The sequence below is a fragment of the Ambystoma mexicanum genome, chromosome 9 (genome assembly GCF_040938575.1).
Source record: "Ambystoma mexicanum isolate Mex_15411 chromosome 9, UKY_AmexF1_1, whole genome shotgun sequence".
Taxonomy (NCBI): Eukaryota; Metazoa; Chordata; class Amphibia; order Caudata; family Ambystomatidae; genus Ambystoma; species Ambystoma mexicanum.
The window spans coordinates 523773511-523793595 of NC_090931.1; the positions used below are offsets into that span (position 1 = coordinate 523773511).

The following is a 20085-nucleotide window of genomic DNA, read 5'->3' on the forward strand; positions in this document are numbered from 1 at the left end:
TGGACTTCGCTAGGCCCGTTTTTTTTGTTTAGTGTACCCACCAAGGGGTGGTGGCACCTGTGTAATCTGACTTCAGTGTTTCTACAATTGTTAAACGGTCTGTTTCAGCACATGCAGTCTTTGCTTTGGCGTTTGTGAGGCTATGTTGAATGCAGAACTGGCTTTGCTCGGCATGTGTGGCCATCGGAACTTGTGCCAAGCGAGATCTACTGGAGAAGAGGTTTTAGCCGCCGCCAAACTGCTTGCTGAAGGGATGTGTTCCGATTACCTCTTGTTTACTTGGTGTTGATGCACTAAGCGCTGTGCCAAAGACCTGTGTGTGCTTTATATGTCTGCCGTTGTCACCAGGAAAAGCTTCCACAACTACAGGGCGATGCCCGCCATTCAGGGGTGTGAACTGGCACTCAGGAATTCTCGGAGTCCAGATCGGATGTCACCTCTGCGTCACCAACGAAACCGGGACTGTCTTGTTAAGCCTCTAATTCTTCAGCGCCGGCATTTGGCCTGCTGGTGGTCTCTCTGAAGACAACTGTTACACAAATCGTGTATCCTTCCAGGTAAATATATGTTAGGGAAGGGCAAAATTTAAAAGGAGCCATCTCCATGACTAGCGCCTGAGGGCAGTGAGACAATATGAGCAAAATGAGTAGAGACATTCTCCTAAAATGTTTTAAAATGTCCCACCCATCCCCCACTCTTCCTGCTGTGAAGGTCTAATCCCGGAACCCTCGAGTGCTGCGATGTCTGTGTCGAGAGCTAGCCGGCAGGCTGCGTCGAGTGTGGTTGCCGAAAATAGTGATCATTTTTCTATTTCATATTACTAACGAACAAACTCCGAAAACTAGAACTCCTCAAAATTCAACTAACCCAATGGGGGTGAAAACAAAATCGGGGCAACTTGAAACATTAAGGATCATGGGTACTGTGCACATCACAGTATGGAAAATAAATCATGCAATACTTTGCACCAACCACTAGATGTCCATCTATGCAAAGCAGGTGATTCTAAGAAGATTCACAAGCCTCAGAAAATAAAATATATATTTCAAGAAAGCCTGCAGGGGTGAAAGGCATTCATGTTTCGGTTGCCATGTATAACAATGAATGCTGTCCACAAGAAGATGATTTAGTGCATTCAGTGAATTACAGCGATATCTGTGTCTTTGAGTGCAGAAACCTTTCAAGTTTTATATCAAACATTAATCACCATAATGGTATTTCTGATGCATGGATCTACATAGGTTCACATGCTTGCATAGGCAGACATCTAGTGGTAGATGCAGAGTATTGCATGACTTGTTATGAAAGTTTAAAAAGGCAAGTCGACTGGGCGCGTTTATAATATCCGTAGTGTGACGTGTATAGTACCCATGATCCTTCACCTGTTGAGGTCCTCCAATGGTTTCTGACATGAGGGAGAATGAAGTGCATGCGCAAGTACAGAGATGAAAGGAAAGGAATGTGTCAGATTCCTATGTGCCTTCAACTACAAGACGGGATTAAGGGTCGGTGCATGTGAATCAAAGCAGATGCAAGCATAAGAAATATGATCAGGTTGACTAATGTATGCCTTCCGAGGCTTGTGGATCTGTTTAGAATCACATGCTTGCATAGACTAGTATTTGGTATCTGGAGGAGGTGGTGGGATGTTTGAAGGTACAGCAGCAAGAGGGCTTACTTGTCCCACTTGAGAATCTTGTTTAGAATGAGTAGACAGTAGCACTGTGTGAAGGTGTGAACTGTACTCTAAGTAGCTGCCTTGCATATGGCCTCTAATGGCACATTTACAATAAAAGTGAAAGGAGCTCCTGTGCCTCGAGTTGAATTTTCTCTGGGTATGAAAGGTAGGTTTTTTGGGATCGAGAATTTAAAAAGTGTGTATGCATTTGACCATCTTGAATTAGTGGAAAGAAAGGATTCCCTTCTCTCCCCTGTTTTCCAAAGTGGTTCGGTTTTGTCTACGTAATATATTACAGCTCTCCTAACATCTAATATAAGGGGGCTTTTTTCTGTGCAACTAGTTGTAAAGAAAGCTGAAAGTTCAATGGATTGATTGACATGGAACTTTGAGATACATTTTGGAAAGAAACCTGGATATGTTCTTAAAACAACCTGGTCTTTATGAAATAGAAGAAATTAGTCTTGAACTGAGAGGGCTTGCAATTCACTAACCCTTCTTACTGATGCAATGGCCGCAAGAAGCGCAGGTCTTGTGAGATGTCCAAGACTGGTTATATGCATTGGTTCAAAAGGGTGACCCATGAGATAAATAAGTACAACATTTAAGTCCCTCCCGGGTGTTGGATTTGAAATTTGGGGGGTGTAATCTTTTAACCCCTTCCATCAAGGCTTTAATTACTGTAACCTTCCACCAAGTGTGAAGGCATCATGTAGCAAGACACAGACAACAGACTAAAGTTGAAAATAAGAATGTATTAAAGCAAATGCCAGGATGGTTGAAGGCCTAACTTGCACTATGCTAAGGTGGGATTCCCCTACCTGAATGAAACTAAGGAAAGTCTGAGACAAAGTTCAACTTAAAAGTCTGTGTGTCCAAAACCTACCCTTGCCCTCACAACTAAAGCTAAACAATGTGTAAGGATGTAAATATTCAAAGAAATTACGTTCAACACAAACTACTTTTCGGCTCCCAGTGCCAAAGTTCAAAAAAGTTCCACAAAAGTCTTAATACTTCTCAAGTTCAAAGCAATACAGCTCCACAAAATCCTTGGCGTTCCATTCCCCAAGTTCCAAGCAACACATTTCAAAAGAAAAGGGTCTTGAAGCTCCGTCCTCAAGACAACGTTTGTAGTTCCTCAGGTCGCAGGGTTCCCTTACCCAAGACTTCAATACCACAACTGATATTTGTGTGTCTTTCAAAGTTCAACAGAAATCCAGACCAACTTGACCCACGTTCTGGTTTCTATCACCATCTTGCTTGTAGTGCTACTTGTGGATATATTTCACAATGTCTTTGGCTTTCACATTTCAGGGTTCCCTGAACTAGGTGCAGTCGTCAGACCACACACTCCACCCATCAAAGGTCGCACAACCAGTAACCCTAGGCTCTTAAGCCCACACACGTTCTATTTTACTCTGGTGTACAGATTCACCTTCACTTGGCGTCTCTGTCAGCATCTTGGCTTTATAAATAGGTTCACACTTTCCTCGCTGCTCTTGGTCTCTTGCCTTTGCCATTATGCATTACAAACCTCTGTGCCAGTCTTTGGCCCTTTAGCACTGCACTTATTCATAAAGTTCACTCTATTGTGGTGGTCTGGTTCATGCCCCACGTTTCTGTGACACTCTTTCGCACTTGCACTCTTTTATGAAGGTTGCGTTTAATTGGGCACGTTCCCTTTTATCTTTCACCCGTTATAGGTTTTGCCCATATTCGAGGCGCCCCGGCTTAGAGTGACCTACCGGTCATTCACAGGCTTTTGGCGTCCTCTCCGGCAGCTCCTCCTGCCTTCGGTCTGCTTCTCCTGCCGGCGGACCACCCACTGCCAGCCCCACTTGCACTCCATGTGTTCACCCAGCAAACGCCAGCGCCTCTGCTTCGCCGACTCAGACAGCATCCCTCCTTTCCTGCTTGCCATCAGGATTAGCAACACGCTTCCCAATATTGAAGCTCCCACTTCTTTGGCAGCCCCACTGGCCTTGGGCTCCACAGCTCCTTGGGGCGTCAGCTGGCATCCTGGCTTCCCTGCAGGCCCCACCACAGCATTCTGTTCACATTCAGGTATCCTGCTTGTTTCTCCCCCACAGGTCTATTGCTCTCTGCTGTTCTCTTGTTCTCCATTTATAAGCCTGCAACCACTGAACAGGTTGCAGGTGTGGATTGCAATTTAGATTTGCCTGACCACCATTAAAAAGGGACATGTCTGACCCTCCCAGCTCTCTGCAGGCTTCTTTCGCCCCAGTACCAAAGTGGTGAAATGGAGTTTGAGTGTTTATTGCTCTTAGTCGCCTCTTCCTCGTCCCAGTACTTTCAGGGCTCCAATGTGGGGAAATGAGGGAAGCTGATTCACAACAGCCTATCAAGGGAGGGGTAGGTAGGTTATCAACAGGGAAAGGGGATAGCATGTAACGCCTGTGGGCATCCACTCCCAATCACCAAGGACCCTCCACCCAGTTGATCCTCCCTCGCTTCTCAACCGCGAGGGTCAGAATCCAAAAAGCAATAGCCTTTCCCCGGCCACCTGAGAAGAGGATCCAGGGGGAGTAGGAGTGAGAATACAATCAGGTTTCTCATACAAGATACCATAGTTTGAGAGGTGGTGTATGAACAGAGTGCTGCTAAATGAACTCTAAGGGAGTTAAAGACTAACCCAGTGTCTAATACGTAAAGCAGGTAAAGAACTATGTGAGAAGGTGAACAGTCAATAGGATTGATGTTTGCTTTGCACCAAATGAAATAGTGTCTCAATTTGGGTTTGCATGCTTCTTTTAGGATGTCCATACATCTTTGTGGCAAGTTTAAACGTCCAAACTATGACTTCAGGAGTCAAGCTGCCAAGTTCAGTGTTTGAGGACAAGGATTAAGTGTCCTTCCCTGATTTTGGGACAGCATGTTGCAAGAGGATGGAAGTTTGACTGGTGTGCAGAGACAGCTTGAGCAGGTATGAAAATCATGGTTGACATTTCCACATTGGCACTATTAGAATAGGTTTGACTTGTTCCTGATGCATCTTGTGGACATTTTGGTGTCGGGGGTCGGAGAGGTGGGGGGGGGGGGACAGATCCATGTTCAGCTGATCCCAGTTTGTGAAAACGTTGTGGAGGATGTCTTTGTGCAACAGTCATTGGTGCTCGGATGGAAGTTCTACGTTTCTGCTTAGCACATTGGCTAGACAGTTGTGTTTACCTGGAACATGTTGTGCTTTAGTGCCCAATTCCATATGTTCTGGGCTAGTTTGAACAGACCTGGTGTTGCCGCCTTGCTTGTTTAGATAGAACATGGCTGTAGTGCTGTCTGTTAGGACTAGGACTGTTTCCCCCTGTAGCTGGTGTTTGAAACTTTGAAGAGCTTTGAACACTGCTAGTAGCTCCAGAAAGTGGATGTGTTTCTTTGCTAGTGACTGTCCACACGCCGTGTGCAGTATGCTGGAGAAGATGCACTCTCCACCCTGATAGTGAGGTGTCTGGTTATAGTGGCCTCTACTGCAGGAGTGGTGAATGATTTTCCTTTCTGAATTTTGATTTATTTTGTACACCACTGCACCGAGTGAATGAGGGACTGCAAAACGACTGCTATATCGTCCCATTTATCACTTACTTGCGCCCATTCCTCCACAGGACGCATGCGCAGCCGAGTGGGAGGCACTAGGTAAACGCAATAAGTCATCCCTCCGATAAGGCGCACAGCCTTTCATACGGTTATCCGATGACCGGCTACATTTTGTGGCATCTGAAAAGGCATGTTTTTTGAAAAAGCATGTTTTTTACCCTCTCTTTGGAGGGGAAGACTAACTTCTTGTCTAAATTTTACCTCAAAGAGACTGACTTGGAACAAGATTTTTTCTCCTTGACGGAGAAGCCTAGCTTGAAGAGAAGGTTGATTGTTTCTTGGGTGTTTTGTTGGCACGCTTGGGGTCTCTCCTGTAATTAGCCAGTCATCGGGATACACTGGAATGGACCGTCTGCTGTAAGGAAGCAGAAGGCTCTGACGCAAAGATAGCAAGTTTTGTGGTTGAAACTTTTTCTATTCAAGAAATGGTTGGAAAAATACCCCTGTCCATAAAACGAGGAGGGATTTCCCTGCCTCAAAGAAAACTAAAGAAATTGTCAAAGTATCTAAAACTATAAAGTCCATCACCGTCTTGTCTAAAAAAGCCTACCTCTGTACCTAACACTAATAACTTAAACCAACTGTGCAAGGATGATCTCCTACCAAATGTCCTTTGTAGACCCAACCAACAGAAAAGTTTCCAGTCTCTAGGGTAATCAAAACTGGTGAAAAGAAATGTTCACAAATATAGGACTCCAAGGCTAGGGTCGTAATCCTTTTCCCTAAATACCGCCTTCAAATTTTTCCTTTTGGGGTGCTCAGCCCTGTATTTTCTTAAGTATACCTCAGTGGGAAGTTCTCACAAATATACTTGTTTTATTTCTACTGTTTAATCCGAACAACTTGGTGCACTCCTTTTACCAAGCATAGGGCTCGTTCTCATTCATTAATATGCTCTAATTTTGGGTGCGGTTCCCAAACTCGCAATATTCTGAATGGCTTGGTTTCTTTTGCTCGTAGCGGTGCAGGTCCCAGACTCACTTTGTTGCAGGCTCCAAGGCCCTCTTATTCCAGCTTATGCCTCCCCCGCTTGCTTCCCTGGACCTCCATCATCTCTCAGGTAACCCGCGTACCCGTTTGCTTCTCTCGTATAGGTACCAGCATACCCTGAGCAGTTACTCCGTCTCTCCAGACTCCAGTAGCGTACAAGGCTATGGCGAGTTGGCAGCGTATCAGTGTACGCCTGCTCGTCCTCTCCATCGGGTGCTTTGCTGAAGCCTGGGATGCCCAGAGGTTTTACTCACCAGCAGTCAGATATGATATGGCATTTATAACGCGCCTATACACAAGTGTTTCAAGGCGCAACGAGGCAAGAGAGGGGGGAACAGGGAAGACAGACAGACAACGATCTTACTAGGCCAGGTGACATTGAGATTGCGCAAGTGCAGGGGAAGGGGAAAAGTGCAGTGTGCAAGGGGGAGGGGGCAGTGCAAGACATGGGATCGACAATAAAAAATAGAATAAAAGCAAAAAGTAAAAAGGGCGACCAGCTGGTGGCACGTGCATGGGTAAGTGCAGACATCAGGTGTCAAGTGCTTGTAGGGGACTGTAGGGATACAGAATACAGTCCCAAGTGTGGGGGTTGCCAGGGAAGCAGCGCAGGGGTGCAACTGACGGGGAGGGGACCTGGGCCCGAGATCAGGGGGTGGCCAGGTGACCAGTGCAGTTCAGTCAGGAGTTCAGCAGGGGAGAGGAGGAGAGAAAGCAGAAGCAAAGAGGAAGGTGCTTCCGGAACCAGAGATTGTCCTCCAGTTTCAGGGAGGCTGTTCCAGAGGGAGGACCCAGCCAACGAAAGAGATCTACCACTAACTCGTTGCTCGGAGAAGCGACCGATCATCCACTTCCAACTCCAATGGGGTCAAAGAGCGCAAGAAGGAAGATATTTAGTAAGAGAGTTTAAGGTATTGAGGCCCTAGGCCCCAGAAGGCCTTGTGAACAATGCAGAGGTTTTGAAATTAATCCTCACAGCCACTAGGAGCCAGTGCAGAGCTTTCAGTCCTGGAGAGGACAATCTCGCAGTCCTGTTTTGGATGAGTTGCGGAGGGCAGAAGCAGGCAGATTTAGAAAGAGGCTATTGCAGTAGTCCAGCCTAAAGAGAAGCAGAGCTCTGGAGACAGTGAGCTTCTGGGGGGGGGGGGGGGAGGAAGAATACCTCTGAGGAGGTGCAACTGGTAGTGTGACTTCTTAGAGACATCAGATGTGAGGAGAGAAGGAGAGTATGGAGTCGAAGATAACCCTGAGGTTTTTAGCCTCACAGGTGGGAGCAGGAAGCGAGCCAAGAGGCCGGCCAGAGAGTGACAGGAAAGGAGGGAGCAGGTGGGCCAATGAGGAGAATCTCGGTCTTACTGGCATTAAGGCAGAGATCATTGGTGGCACCCCACTCCTGGATAGCAGACAGAGATGAAAGAAGGAGAGGAAGTGGCGGAAGGGAGCCTGAAAATGAGAAGCGTGTCATCCGCATAGCACTGAAAGTTGGGGCAGAGAGCGGCAATGCGATGGGCAAGTATTGGTTGAACAGCTAGGGAGAGAGGTTAGACCTCTGTCGGACACCACAGGTAGAGATAGAGAAGGACCCAAGTTGGACCCGAGAAGGTCGATTGGAGAGGAAAGAGGTCAGCCAGGCCAGGGCCTGATCGGCGATACCCAGGTTATCCCCGAGGCTATTGAGCAGGATGGCATGGTTCACCGTGTCAGAGGCAGATGAGAGATCTAGTAAGAGGAGGACACGGGGGTGTTGGGAGTCAAGGTTGGAGAGCAGGTCTTCACGGATGTTCAGTAGAGCAGTTTCAATGTTTCTGGCAGCTCGGAAGCCAGACTGATGGTCATGGAGACAACCAACAGATTCAGTGTAAAGATTAAGCTCAGAGATGGCCAGCTTTTCCAGGAAAGGAGTGATGGAGATTGGGCGATAGTTAGGCGGGCGGGTCAGCAGAGGGTTTCTTAAGAAGAGGGTGCACAATGGAGTGCTTCGGGGGGAGGGAGGGGGGGGGGGGGAAGGCCCCAGTGGCGAAGGAGTGGTTGCAGACGTCAGCCAGAGCAGGGGCCAATGCGCCAATATGGTCCTTGATGGTTTTAGAGGAATAGGGGTGTACCTGTTATGACAAGACTTTCATAGATCGAACTGGTCTAGAAACCTTGTCTGGGGAGAACAGGGAAAAGGCAGCGAAGGAGGGAGGAGAGGTGGCTGAAGGGCCAGCAGAGGAGGAGGGAGTAGGGGGAGTAGAGGAGCAGGGGGAGAGGAAGAGAGAGAGCAGGATGTCTCTAGTTTTAGAGATTAAATGAAAAGCCAGGGACGTGCAGAGGGTCTGGGAGGGGACAGGGAGGCAGAGACTGCAGCAGGATTGGCCAACTCCTTGCAGATTTTATAGAGTTTGGCCAAGTTGTTGGATGCTGCAGAGACACAGACTTGGGTGTGGGCTCTCTTCTTGGTGCAGACAGAGAGCCGGTATTGTCTTTGGAGCAGGCGGTAGGTCAGTTTATCAGAGGATGTACCGGAAAAAGCACACCATTTCCTCTCAGCCACCCTGCACTTGCGTTTAAGGGTGGCAAGGTCTAAGTCGTACCAGGAGTTGCACTTGGCATTGGACTTCAAGCGGATCCTTGTGACAGGGGCAAGAACATCAAGAGTGTCAGAGATAGAGTGGAGCATGGAGAGGGCTGCGTCAGGGTGTGAGTCAGCCAAAGGGGGTCGGTGGGGTTGAGAAAGTGGCGGCAAAAGCCTCAACTGAGAAATGCTTCATGATTCAGATAACTGAGTAGGTAGGTGGCAGTGCTGGAGTTGGCTTGGCCTGAGGGGTGGAGAGAGTGAGATGGGAGGAAAGGAGAACATTATCACTCCAGGAGAGAGGAGTGGTGAGAGGGATAGAAAGGGGAAGGTCTGAAGAGATCAGAACATTCAGAGTGTGCCCTGCAGAGTGAGTCGGGCCAGAGGGGTGGATAGAGAGCGAGAGTCACAGAGGTTGCGAAAGAGTCCAGAGGAAGGACAGAAAGCATCCAGGTGTATGTTAAAGTCTCCAAGAAGGAGGAGTTGAGTGGTCGAGACCAGAAAGAGTAGAGGTCTACCCACTCAGAGGAAGGAGGAGAGGTGACCGTGTGTGAGAGAGAAAGAGAGAGAGAAAGAGAGAGAGAAAGAGAGAGAGAAAGAGAGAGAGAAAGAGAGAGAGAAAGAGACACTGCAGGCAAGGCATTCGAAAGAAGATTAGGCCTATGTAGGAATGACAGAGGCAGGAATCCACTCGGGAAGATCACGGTTACACCCCCTGCGGAACGGTTGGACCTGGCCCGGAGAGTATCTTGTAGCCATCAGGGAGGACAGTGTCAAAGCTTGTGACAGAGCTGGCCGTGAACCATGTCTCAAGTGAGACAGAGGACATCAAGGTCAAGTTCTTCAAGGAGGCGGCAGATTTCAGGAGTGTTTGACAGCTGAGCGAGAGTTTAGAGTGGCAATAAGGAGAAGGTTGCCGTCCTTGAAAGAGTTCCGGGGATGGGTACAGATCAGCGGTACACCCTGCGGAGGTGTGGAAGAAGCCCGAGAAGGGGAGGGGGGGGCAAAAGAGGAAGGAAGAGAGGTCAAGGTAGCCAAGGAGGCGACAGCAGGGGAAGCAAGGAAGCCGTGGAGGGAAGAGCGGGGACGGCAGGAAAAGGAAGGCAATTGATGAGGCGCAGGAAGATTCTATGAAAGAGGAGAAGGTTGGCCTGAGGGCCTTGGACCAAGACGGAGCCATTCAGGTAAACATTAATGATGACGGATGAGTCGAAAGAGGACAGGAGGGCCTCCCACTGGGTTCCACCATTAATGGGAAGAAGAGAGAGGAGAAAGCAGAGACCATATGAAGAGTCCATAGGTCTGGTAAGGGAACGACAAAGATGTCAGTGAGGGTTTGCCTAAAGGGATGCCCTTCTCTCCTGGACCGGACCACATTCAGTATATCCTCCACTCACAGCTTCCCTGCTGCTGGCTCTTGTCTGCTCGGCTGGTACACGGCTGACCGGATTACTTCTTGGAGGATATCTCTCCCTCAACTGATCTCACTTTAAACTCCTGCTCTGGATAGCTGGATTGCTGTGGGCCAATCAGATACTGTGCACTCACTCTGCTTCTCCAGGGTGATCTTTGGACTCCTGGTCATCATCTTCATCTCAGTACATAGAAGAGAGTCAAATGCAGCATGCTTTGCATTCTCTGATGTTTTAATTTGCTCAAGTACATTAGGTTGACTGACTTGGCAATAGAAGGGCAAGGAGGATTTTACATTGGAGATGGATTTAGGGATAATGACGAGGGGGAATACTGTGTTCTCTGAGCAAAGTCATCCCCAATCCAATAAGGGGCTTCCTCTCTCATGTGATCCTTCCTCAGGGGGACTATTATACTGTGGACGCACCACCAAGTCCCAATGCAAAAGCTCTCCCTCTAGGGATGAAGGGACAACATCCTCAGATTGGTCACACTGAGTAGGTGTGCTGCTACAACTGCAGGCACTTTGAACACCCTTGGCGCGAAGGCTATGCCAAAGGGAAGTACTTGAAATGCTAGTGAGTAGCTCCTACCTTGAACCTTAGGTAATGTCTGTGTGCTGGCAACATGGAAATATGAAAGTATGCATCTTTCGTATCCATTGTTGCCATGTAATCCCCCACCCCCATTTTAAGAGTGGTATCACTTCTTGAAGTGCTGTCATTTGAAATGTTTGCAGTTTGACATGTGTCTGTTGGAAGGAGGTCTAACATGGGGCACATAGTTAAGTCATTTTTGGATACAAGGAAGTATGTTGAATAAATACCCTTATTTACCTCGTGAGGCGGGACCAGTTTTAGCACTCCTTTGAGTAGAAGAGCCTATTTCGTCCTCTATGATCTGCTAGTGTTCTTGCAACATTCTTCTGTATCTTGTTGGATGGTAACAAGGTTTCTCGAAGCATTCTATGGAGTACCCCTTGGACACAGTTCATAGTACCCACTTGTCCCAAGCGATTCCCTCCCATGTGTATGATTTGTTCCCCCTTACTGGGGAGACATGGGAGGGAAATTGAATGGGTAGGTCACTGTTTTGTGGCAACGGAGCCCTTGGCTGCGGCGCCCCTAGTACAACCTCTAATTTGTTTAAAGCCCCTTTGAAAGCTGGACTGATAGGGGGTTGATTGTTAAGTGGCAGAATAACAAGGTGATGAAGATCCTTGGGCGTAGCTAGTTTGTGCGGTTCTTGGCTATGCTGACCCTACAAAGAAATGGTGGGTGTTGAACACCCCCCACTGGATGCAAGGATTATTAGAAATCTGTCCTAAAGAGTTTAGAGTGTCAAGCTCTTGTGTTTTTTCCAGGGCATCATCTACTGCAATGCCACACAACACATATGCTTCTCTAGGCATTTGTGTAGGATGGTTTGTGTGTCAAGCTTAATGCCCGACTGACTGACGCAGCCAAGCATGGCGTTTTAATAGCATGCCCTCTGCTACACTTCTGCCTGCAGTACCTACTGCGTCTACATTCTGCTTAATATTCTTATTGGCAACCAGTTTGCCTTCAGCTACAGTAGAGATCCGAGAGCATAGGGGTTCTGGGTCTACCTAACTCTGTACAATGTCCCACAGTGATCTGTTGTAGCTGGATAAAAGAGTACCATTATTTGCAATGCATACTTGGTAAGCAGCTGAAGTAGATACTTTTTTCACCATTGCAAAACATTTTTTTTACTCTTTTTCAGGTAGTGCTTCAACAGACGGCAGAGGAATACCTTCTCTTTTCCGGGTGGTAGATACCACTAGAGAATCTGGTTTAAGGTGTCCTCCAATATATATAGGAGGTTCGACGGAGCCGGTATAAGAGTTTTTTCCTCCAACATTTAATCTACAAAATCCACATCTTGCATGGTCTCAAGTCTGGATCTGAAAGTGATCCACCACTTTTGAGTAAATCATTGTTAAGAATTTGGTCATGAACCGGCGTCATCTATTGGTTGGGCGGGAGGAGTAAATATTCATCAGGATTATCATAGATATTATCCTTGGTCGTCATCGGGGTAATTATGTAAAGTGCCCTCATCTGTTCTCGACATTGGTCATCTATAATCCGGTTGATGGTGACCCTTGATGAAAAGGGGATCTGTGGAAGCAGGTTTGAAGTACTTCTAAATGCACAGGTTGACCGCTCTAGTAAGAGCAGGAGTAGACAAAGGAGTAAGGAGACATCGGAAGGATTGTAATAGAGGGATGCATTGCTCTACCTGTTTTTTTTTTTCTCATTTAGGATACGGTCTACAAAGTCAGTGTCTTCCTCTGAATCCTGTGCATCCATCTTGAAACAATCAGCTATTCTCGCCTTAAAAGATAAGTAGAGTAGCTGGTCATCAATGGGGGAGTTAGAAATGGGCTCATGTGTGACATCTGGGAACTGTATAGAATAATGTGGCACCTCAGGGCCTGAGCCTGGGTCATCTTGTAGGAAGAGGTCATCATCATCTCCGTCCAACTCAATCACAGACTCCTCATAGAGGTCTGTCTGTTGAATTCTGGGAACTTGTTAGGCTCACCTGGATTCCACAGGGGCGTCGAACGAAGCTGGACTGCTGCGGTCTCCACCAGTATGACTGGTAGCGAAGTGATGATCAACTGCACTTGCCCATTCAGTTTCGTCTGCCTGGCCTGCAAGGATATTTTCCTAAAAGCAATAAAGGGGATTAGCCACCCGTGGTAGAGAGGTTACACCAATACTGTTTTACCTGAAAACTTCCAGTATTCCCCTTCATAAAGACTCAACTTATTGTTTGGAAGGATGAACTCTCCATCCTGCGTGGAGTGCAGGGGCGCGTAGAAGTTCAGTTACTTCACTGATCCGAAGATATTTGGCAGAGTTCCAGACAACAATGACTCTGAGGTAAGTAGTGTGTAAACTAAATGTATAGTTCTTTTAGAGTTCAAATGTCTGTTAATTCACTCTTGCTCCTTTCATACCTTTTCCCTTGCAGCGTCACCCAAGGAGTGAGTTTGCCTTGATGGATGAAGGTAGCGCTTAGGTAAGAGTCAGATTGTACCAAGCACTGTCTAGCAAGTAATATTGTTCCAAATGTAATTAACTAATAGTTCTCCATCTTCTTTGCAGGTGCGGCGCCTTGCCGAAAATGTCGAACGTAGGATGGTGACCAGCACTGCCTCGAGCGGTAAAATTCAGAGTAGGTATCGTGCGATAAGTAAAAGAATATCTTTGGCGGAACCCGCTCACCATTTGTTTGTTCTTGTCTTTTCAGATGCTGATGTTTCGGGCGGCGATTCAACGGGTGCTGCGCCGGGTCGTGGAGATGCTCCAAAGACAGGAGAGTATGGCGCGGCGCTGCAGCTGGCAATGCGACGCAGTTTATTTTAAATGTCTTTTTCCTTTATCCACAGTTGCGGTTGCTCCAGGAAAAGATGATGAACAAATGGCAATCTCCTTGTTCTAACCTTCTCTTCTTCTTTCCTTTTCTCTAGGATTGGCTCCGGACACAAGACGGGTGTGGCTGTAGACTGGATGCTGGACTGCAGACACGGTGAGCGTTACGCTGCTAAGATGCAGATTAACGCGAAGCGTGTGCTGCTCTTCGGGCGTGGTTTAAATAGCATCAAAAAAGTAGTCCCCAGATAAGTTCCAGTACCACACCCAAGCAGCAAAATAGTTCCTAAAGGAAAGTAGTCCCTTCATGGCCTCATGATGGCCTGTACATGAGTTCTTTGCAGGATGACCTGCACAGTTTAAAGTTGGCAATATCAGCCTGGCGCCTATGGCGCCAGGACTGAACCCATAAAGCCCCTAGGCGGGGTTTTGGGAATTCCTGTGTCTTCTTGGGTGCCTGTTCCCTGGACAGATGGACCTGTTCCGAATGTCTGGGGGCAGGCATCGTGACAGAACTTTAGCTGGAGGTTCCACTTACCCTTGGGAGATGCATTTGTGTCCAATAGGATTTTTCTCTAAAATAAAATCTTCATAAGAAGCCATCCTATCCATGGTGCTTTCGAATCCCTCTCTAATCCAGAAGCCACTAGACAGGGTATATTATAGGTGGGAAAAAGATTTCCTCTTGGGGTGTCAAATGAGACTTTCCTTGGTGTGCCTGTGACAAAGGAGAGGTAGCGCCTGTATATCCTGAGCCTGTGTTCCAGTAACCAATCAAAACAGTTTGTTTTGGTGGCTGTTTCTGTTTAGGTTTCCACGGCTGTGCCAAAATGAGTGTCTGCAGAGAAATATTAGGTGCTGAACCACTTCTAGTTGGCGTGTGTTGGTATTTTGAGACGTGTGCCGAAGGACGAGCTGAGACATCTGCTGAAGGGCTAGGGTCAGCTGATTTTCCCCTCTTAGCAGCTGCATCGAACCTGGAGTAGAGGTTGTAAGGTGCTTGTGTTTGCATGTAGGGGCTTTGTGGGGTGCTATCCCCTCTGTGTGTTTAATGTAGGTGCTCTTGTCACCAGAAGAACTCTCCAGAGCAGTGCAGGACGCCTGCCTTCTGGAGCTGGGGGTGAGCACTTGGGAGTCTTCAGTTTCCCAAACAGACGTCTCTCCGGCATCACTTATGGTGCCGGGCTGTCTTGTTCCGCATACGATTCCTCCGCGTCAGCAGTGTACTTAAACGATGCTTCAGCCTGCATTGCATAGGCTGCCCAGTGCTGCGACTATCCTGTCGGTCCTAAAGGATTTTTGGCCAAAAAAAAAAAAACAACAAACGTACATGCTTTGCACTGAGCCATCTGGTGGTCTCGAGGGAGACAGTGGTTCACACATGTGTGTTCTTCCAGGGAAACTTTAGGTTGCAAGATGGGCAAAATTTTAATGAAGTCTTTCGCATTACGTGCTTCAGAATACTGCAAGATGGAAAAGTTAAAAAAGGGAAATGTAAATGGCAGCATTCTCCAAATAAGCATGTGAAATGTTATTCCCCCTCACTTACCCTACTGTGTAGGCCAGAGCTTGAAAGAAGGGCGTTGAGAAGTATGTGGAAGTCTAGAAACTGTTGTGCTCCGCTGGAATCGACAAAAGAGTGTTGAAACTAGCAGTAAGTAATAATATGCTATAGACAATAAGACTCTGCAACGAATAACTATAGCGAGAACATCTGTGAAATGCGACCAACAAAGATGGTAGAAAGGAAACAATCTGAGAACCTTGACACGTGAGGGACCATGGGTACAGTACATGCCGCAGTAAGGATAGTATTACAAACACGCCCCATTTGACATCCCTTTCCGATTTCAAAAACAAGTCATGTAATACTCCGCACCAACCACAAGATGTTATCCTATGCTAAGCATGTGAGTCTAAACAGATCCACAAGCCGCAGAAATATATATACATATACACACAATCATGTGCATGCAATGGAACCTTGGAGGGCGAGTTTGCTGCTACCTTTTGAAAGGAGACTGAGACCCACTTGGCAAACTGCACACTCTGCCTCTGTGTCTTCATCTAGGCAGTAATGCCTGGCAAAGGTATGTAGCCAACTACAAGTGGCTGCCCTACAGCTGTCCTTCAGGTGTAAACCAGCATGGAAAGCGGAAGTGGGGGCTTTGCCACAGGTGGAATGAGCAGTCACTGATTGCAAAGCCATTATTATGTTCTTTATTGAGCACAGACCTAGTTTTGGGAAGCAACATTGCCAATCCTTACCACTATGCTACAAAATAGTGTGGTATAATGTTTCACAAGAAAAGAAAAAAAAAGTGATCACAAAATGTTAAGTCAGGATGTAATGGATGGGGTCTCCCTTCCCCATGTTTTTAGCATGGCACAAAGCAGGACTCTTGAGCAGAGCACACTCCTGGGCTTCTCTGGCACAAGCTTACAGTTGCTTTTCAGTCTATCGGGGCATTTTGTGCCCAAGACTCTTCTCATGCAAAGTCTCTTGCTTCAGAGGGCCTGATATGTCAAAAACAACAAAATAAAAGTTCCCTGTGCTAATCTTAACGTCGGGAGATTACCCTTCACCATTGGATCCCCCTCAGCCGGGCTCCAATCCTTTAAACATCAACCTCCCAAAGCACTTGCCAATTTAAACAGACGTACGAAGGGCGATCTTGTTTTGCTGGGTCACAGTTAACCTATGGCAAGTGTAGGCTTAACAAAATCACAGTTCGCACAGTGTTCACCCTCAGCTGGGCGCAAACGCCTGTTTCACAATCCCCTCAGTCGGGTTCACAATTGTCAAATTCACAAACTTATGCAACATATCAAGGACTTTCAAATTGCACAAGGGGTTTGCCTTGACCCTTGTATGACTACCTTGACACGTTACACCGGCCTTCCCTATGGCCTCTTGGTAAATGCAATACTCTTAGCTCAACACATTCTCTTTGTTCAGGAGAGGGGTACCAGCCAGAGACCTTTGAATGAGCGCCCACGCAGAGCTGGACCACTCTCTCTGGTACCAAGTTTGTCAAAAAAAATTGTTTAAAAAAAATAAAATACTTTTATCTTCTTAATGTTGCCACTGCAACCTTGAGTCTAACAGTCCTGTACACCATCAGGTTCTTCTGACTCACCCGTTGTGCTGAACTCGTTGGCATTTCTTTTGCCGCTGGGTCAAGGACGGTACCATGATGGCAACCGCGCTTCCCCGCCCTGGCTATCAGTGCGGAAGGGTTCCATGTACCACTGACATCAGTCACACCATTCGCCAGCTGCGATTCCCGGTCTCATGTTCTTTTGTTCGAGGCTTCGCGGGTCTCGGTTGAAAAGGGCAACTCCCTCCTTGATGTCCTTTCAGGGTTCGTTGCCTTTCTCCTCCATTTGAACTGCCGTCTTGGAATAGCTACTTCCTCGTGCGTTCGGCCTCACTCTCGTGTCCACCTTTTTCCCCAATGGGGAAGGGAAAGTGTGTGTGAGAGAGAACGAGAAAGTGTACTTGTTGGAAAAGAGCGGGGCGAGTTTCTAAATATCCTACTGGTCAAGATGGGGAAAAGGTAGCATAAGGAAGGGGATACCGCGTATCACCCTTCGGTGTCCCACTTACACTCCTGAGGAACCCTCCCCCCAATCCAGGTGATCCTCCTGCACGGGTCCACACCCAGGAACTGGATCCAATAGCAATGGCTGTGTCCTGGCCACCTGGATGACAGATCCCCCCTGGGGACTAGTGGGTGAAACACCTTCAGGTTTCTCACACAGATCACCGAGTCTAGGGTAGGGTAGGGTGGGGAGGTTGTGTGGGCCTAGGTGTTCGGGGGGTCTTGAGCCGTTTCCTGAACTGTACAAGCAATGAGGCAAGTCTGATTTCGACAGGGAGGAGGTTCCAGAGACTTGGGGCATAGAGGGAGAAGGCCCTTCAGTTTGTGACAATATAATACACAGTTTGAAACCAATGAGCTAATCCTTGTTTGAAAGTAGTGTGGCATTTAAGAGGGCCTGCAAATGAAATTATAATTACAGAATCAACCTGTACATTCAATCTAAAATGTCAGTATATGCATTATGACAAAAGGAGTGCAGGGTGCGATCTGTTAGAGTGGAACGATTTCCAAAGTAAATTGGAAGCGCAATGCAATCAGTAAGTGTCATTTCCCAGAATGCTTTGGGCTGGAACTTAGGAGGATTTAGTTTGAGCCCGTTTTTTTAAAAAACTGAACAGGGAGGATTGATAAACAGCGCTTGAAGCACACCTGAACATCTGGTACAGGTTTATGACAATCAAAAAAGCCATCTTCGGTCAGATTTGTAGCCTTGGTCCGTAAGGTGCCTCCATTAGAGCCGCAAGTACTGTGTTGAGCTCAGAACATGGCATGGATGACCTTGACGGTGGGGACATCCGAAAGAGAGCTTTTAACAGCTTTGACTGTAGGATCACTGAAAAAAGATGGGTACTGAGGGACCCTTGTGTATAAAGTAATGGTTGAAAGGTGGACCTTTAAGAAAGCTTGCAAGAGCCCCGCTTTGGCAAGATCCAGCAGGTAGTGTAAAACCTTAGCCACCGACTTCAGTGAGATTCAGGTTAGTTCTACCACATCACATGGGAAAATGCCTCAATTTCTTGGTTCAAGTTTGTTGTCTGCAAGGGATCCTATCCGCCTGAAGGATTGTCCAACTTTCAGTAGGCAAGTTTAGATTAGCATATCTGCATGGTTATTCCTGGTCTCATATGCTCATCCTGGGCACGGGTTTGCTTTTCCATCACATGTAATGTCCCTAGAACAGTGGTCTTCAAACTTTTTGACCCCGAGCCCCCCCTAAGAAAAATTTCTACGGCCCAGGCCTCCCCTATAAACATGGACTCCAAAATTGTACTCGGTTGCGAACGGTTATCGCGCGCTGGAGTAGAATGGTGCCCCTAACGAAGGAGTGAATGCCAAACACCACGTTGGTTTTGGTCCCCCGCTCACCTCCTCTCCTCCATGCCCCCTAATGTGGGGGGTTGCAGAGGGAGAGGGGCGCCTGGGGGACTGGTGCTGCATTAATAACGCAGCTCCCCCATGGCTGATTGCTGGGCTCCAGCAATCTGCCATGGGGGAGCTGCGTTATTAATGCAGCACCGGCCGAGTAGTTTTGGTCCCCCGCTCGCCTCCTCTCCTCCATGACCCCTAATGTGGGGGACGCAGGGGGAGAGAGGCGAAGGGGGGACTGGTACTATATTAATAACGCGGCTCCCCCGTGGCAGATTGCCACGGGGGAGCCGCGTTGTAAATAAAGGGTCACTTACCTCTCACGGGCGGCGGCAGCAGGAGCAAGGAACACAGGACACCACAACGCAGCCTGGACGCGCGATCCAAATGCAGGAAAGCGCGCGTCCAGGCTGCGTTTGTTTCCTGTTTCATGGCCACGCCCCCAGCACATCCCACTGGCTGAGCATGTGCATGGGAGCCAGTGGCGCGCCCCACAGATTGAAGACCTCTGCCCTAGAACCACTTACCTTATTACACGGACCAAAAGTCCTTAGACAAAGGGAGGCAAGAACACACTTGGAACAATAGTTGGAATATAATGGGCTCTTTACAGACCCTTTTATTTAGTTCAAAATGCAAGCATACAAATGACTCTTGGAGTATAAGTGGATATACATAGCCCCACACACACACAAGGATAGCTACAAACAAAAAATACATCACTGTTAGTGCAGTTGAAGGAGAAGGCTTCATCTCGGCCACTATGACACTACCCAGTCCCAAGGCAGGTGGGCAGAGAAATCACACCTGCTAACGGGGTGTGGATCGGAGCATTCTCCCTCTCAGTGAGACTTCCATCACCCAGTGTTCCAATTCTCTACCACCAGGACACCTTATCTTATGGGGAACAAAAATCCCTGCCCACCTCAGGTCGCCAACCGTCCCCGGCTGAATGATAGAAAGCAAGCATGGGCAGCACAAAGCAGAAAATTCCAGTTAGTGGAAAAACCCAGTTTGTCTCCCACGCACTCGTTCCCAGCACCCCTTCTCACCACCTGCACAATTCCGATTCCCTTCTTGGCTCGTCCTTGATTTGAACAATACACCAACTATCCTCCACAGTGAGCTTATCTGCTTCAAAATATATTGCAGCTGTGGCAAAATTCATGCCTGCTAACTAAGCCCACATAAACTGACTTCCATTGCGGTTTGGAAGGGATTGTCCAAAATGGCTGCACACCAGCGCCATCTTTTTTTAGCTCATTTTCGCACATGCATTACAGGCACCAACAGAATTGGTGGGAATGCGTATAAGAACACGTTGCTGAACAAGCATGCCCCAGGGATACTGGCTCTGAGAATCTTTTTGCAAAGAGGGGGCATTTGGTGTTGGCCTTAGTTGTGAACAAATCCACCTGCAGGGTTCCCTACGTCACAACAACGTGTTGTAGTTCCTTT

At 47.6% G+C, this 20085-nt stretch overlaps 1 protein-coding gene across 4 annotated transcripts in view; it reads right to left on the bottom strand.

Moving 5' to 3' along the window:
* Positions 1–20085, bottom strand: part of APPBP2 (amyloid beta precursor protein binding protein 2) — a 1587742-nt gene that overhangs the window by 1461147 nt on the left and 106510 nt on the right. The gene's annotated exons all lie outside the window — the stretch shown is intronic.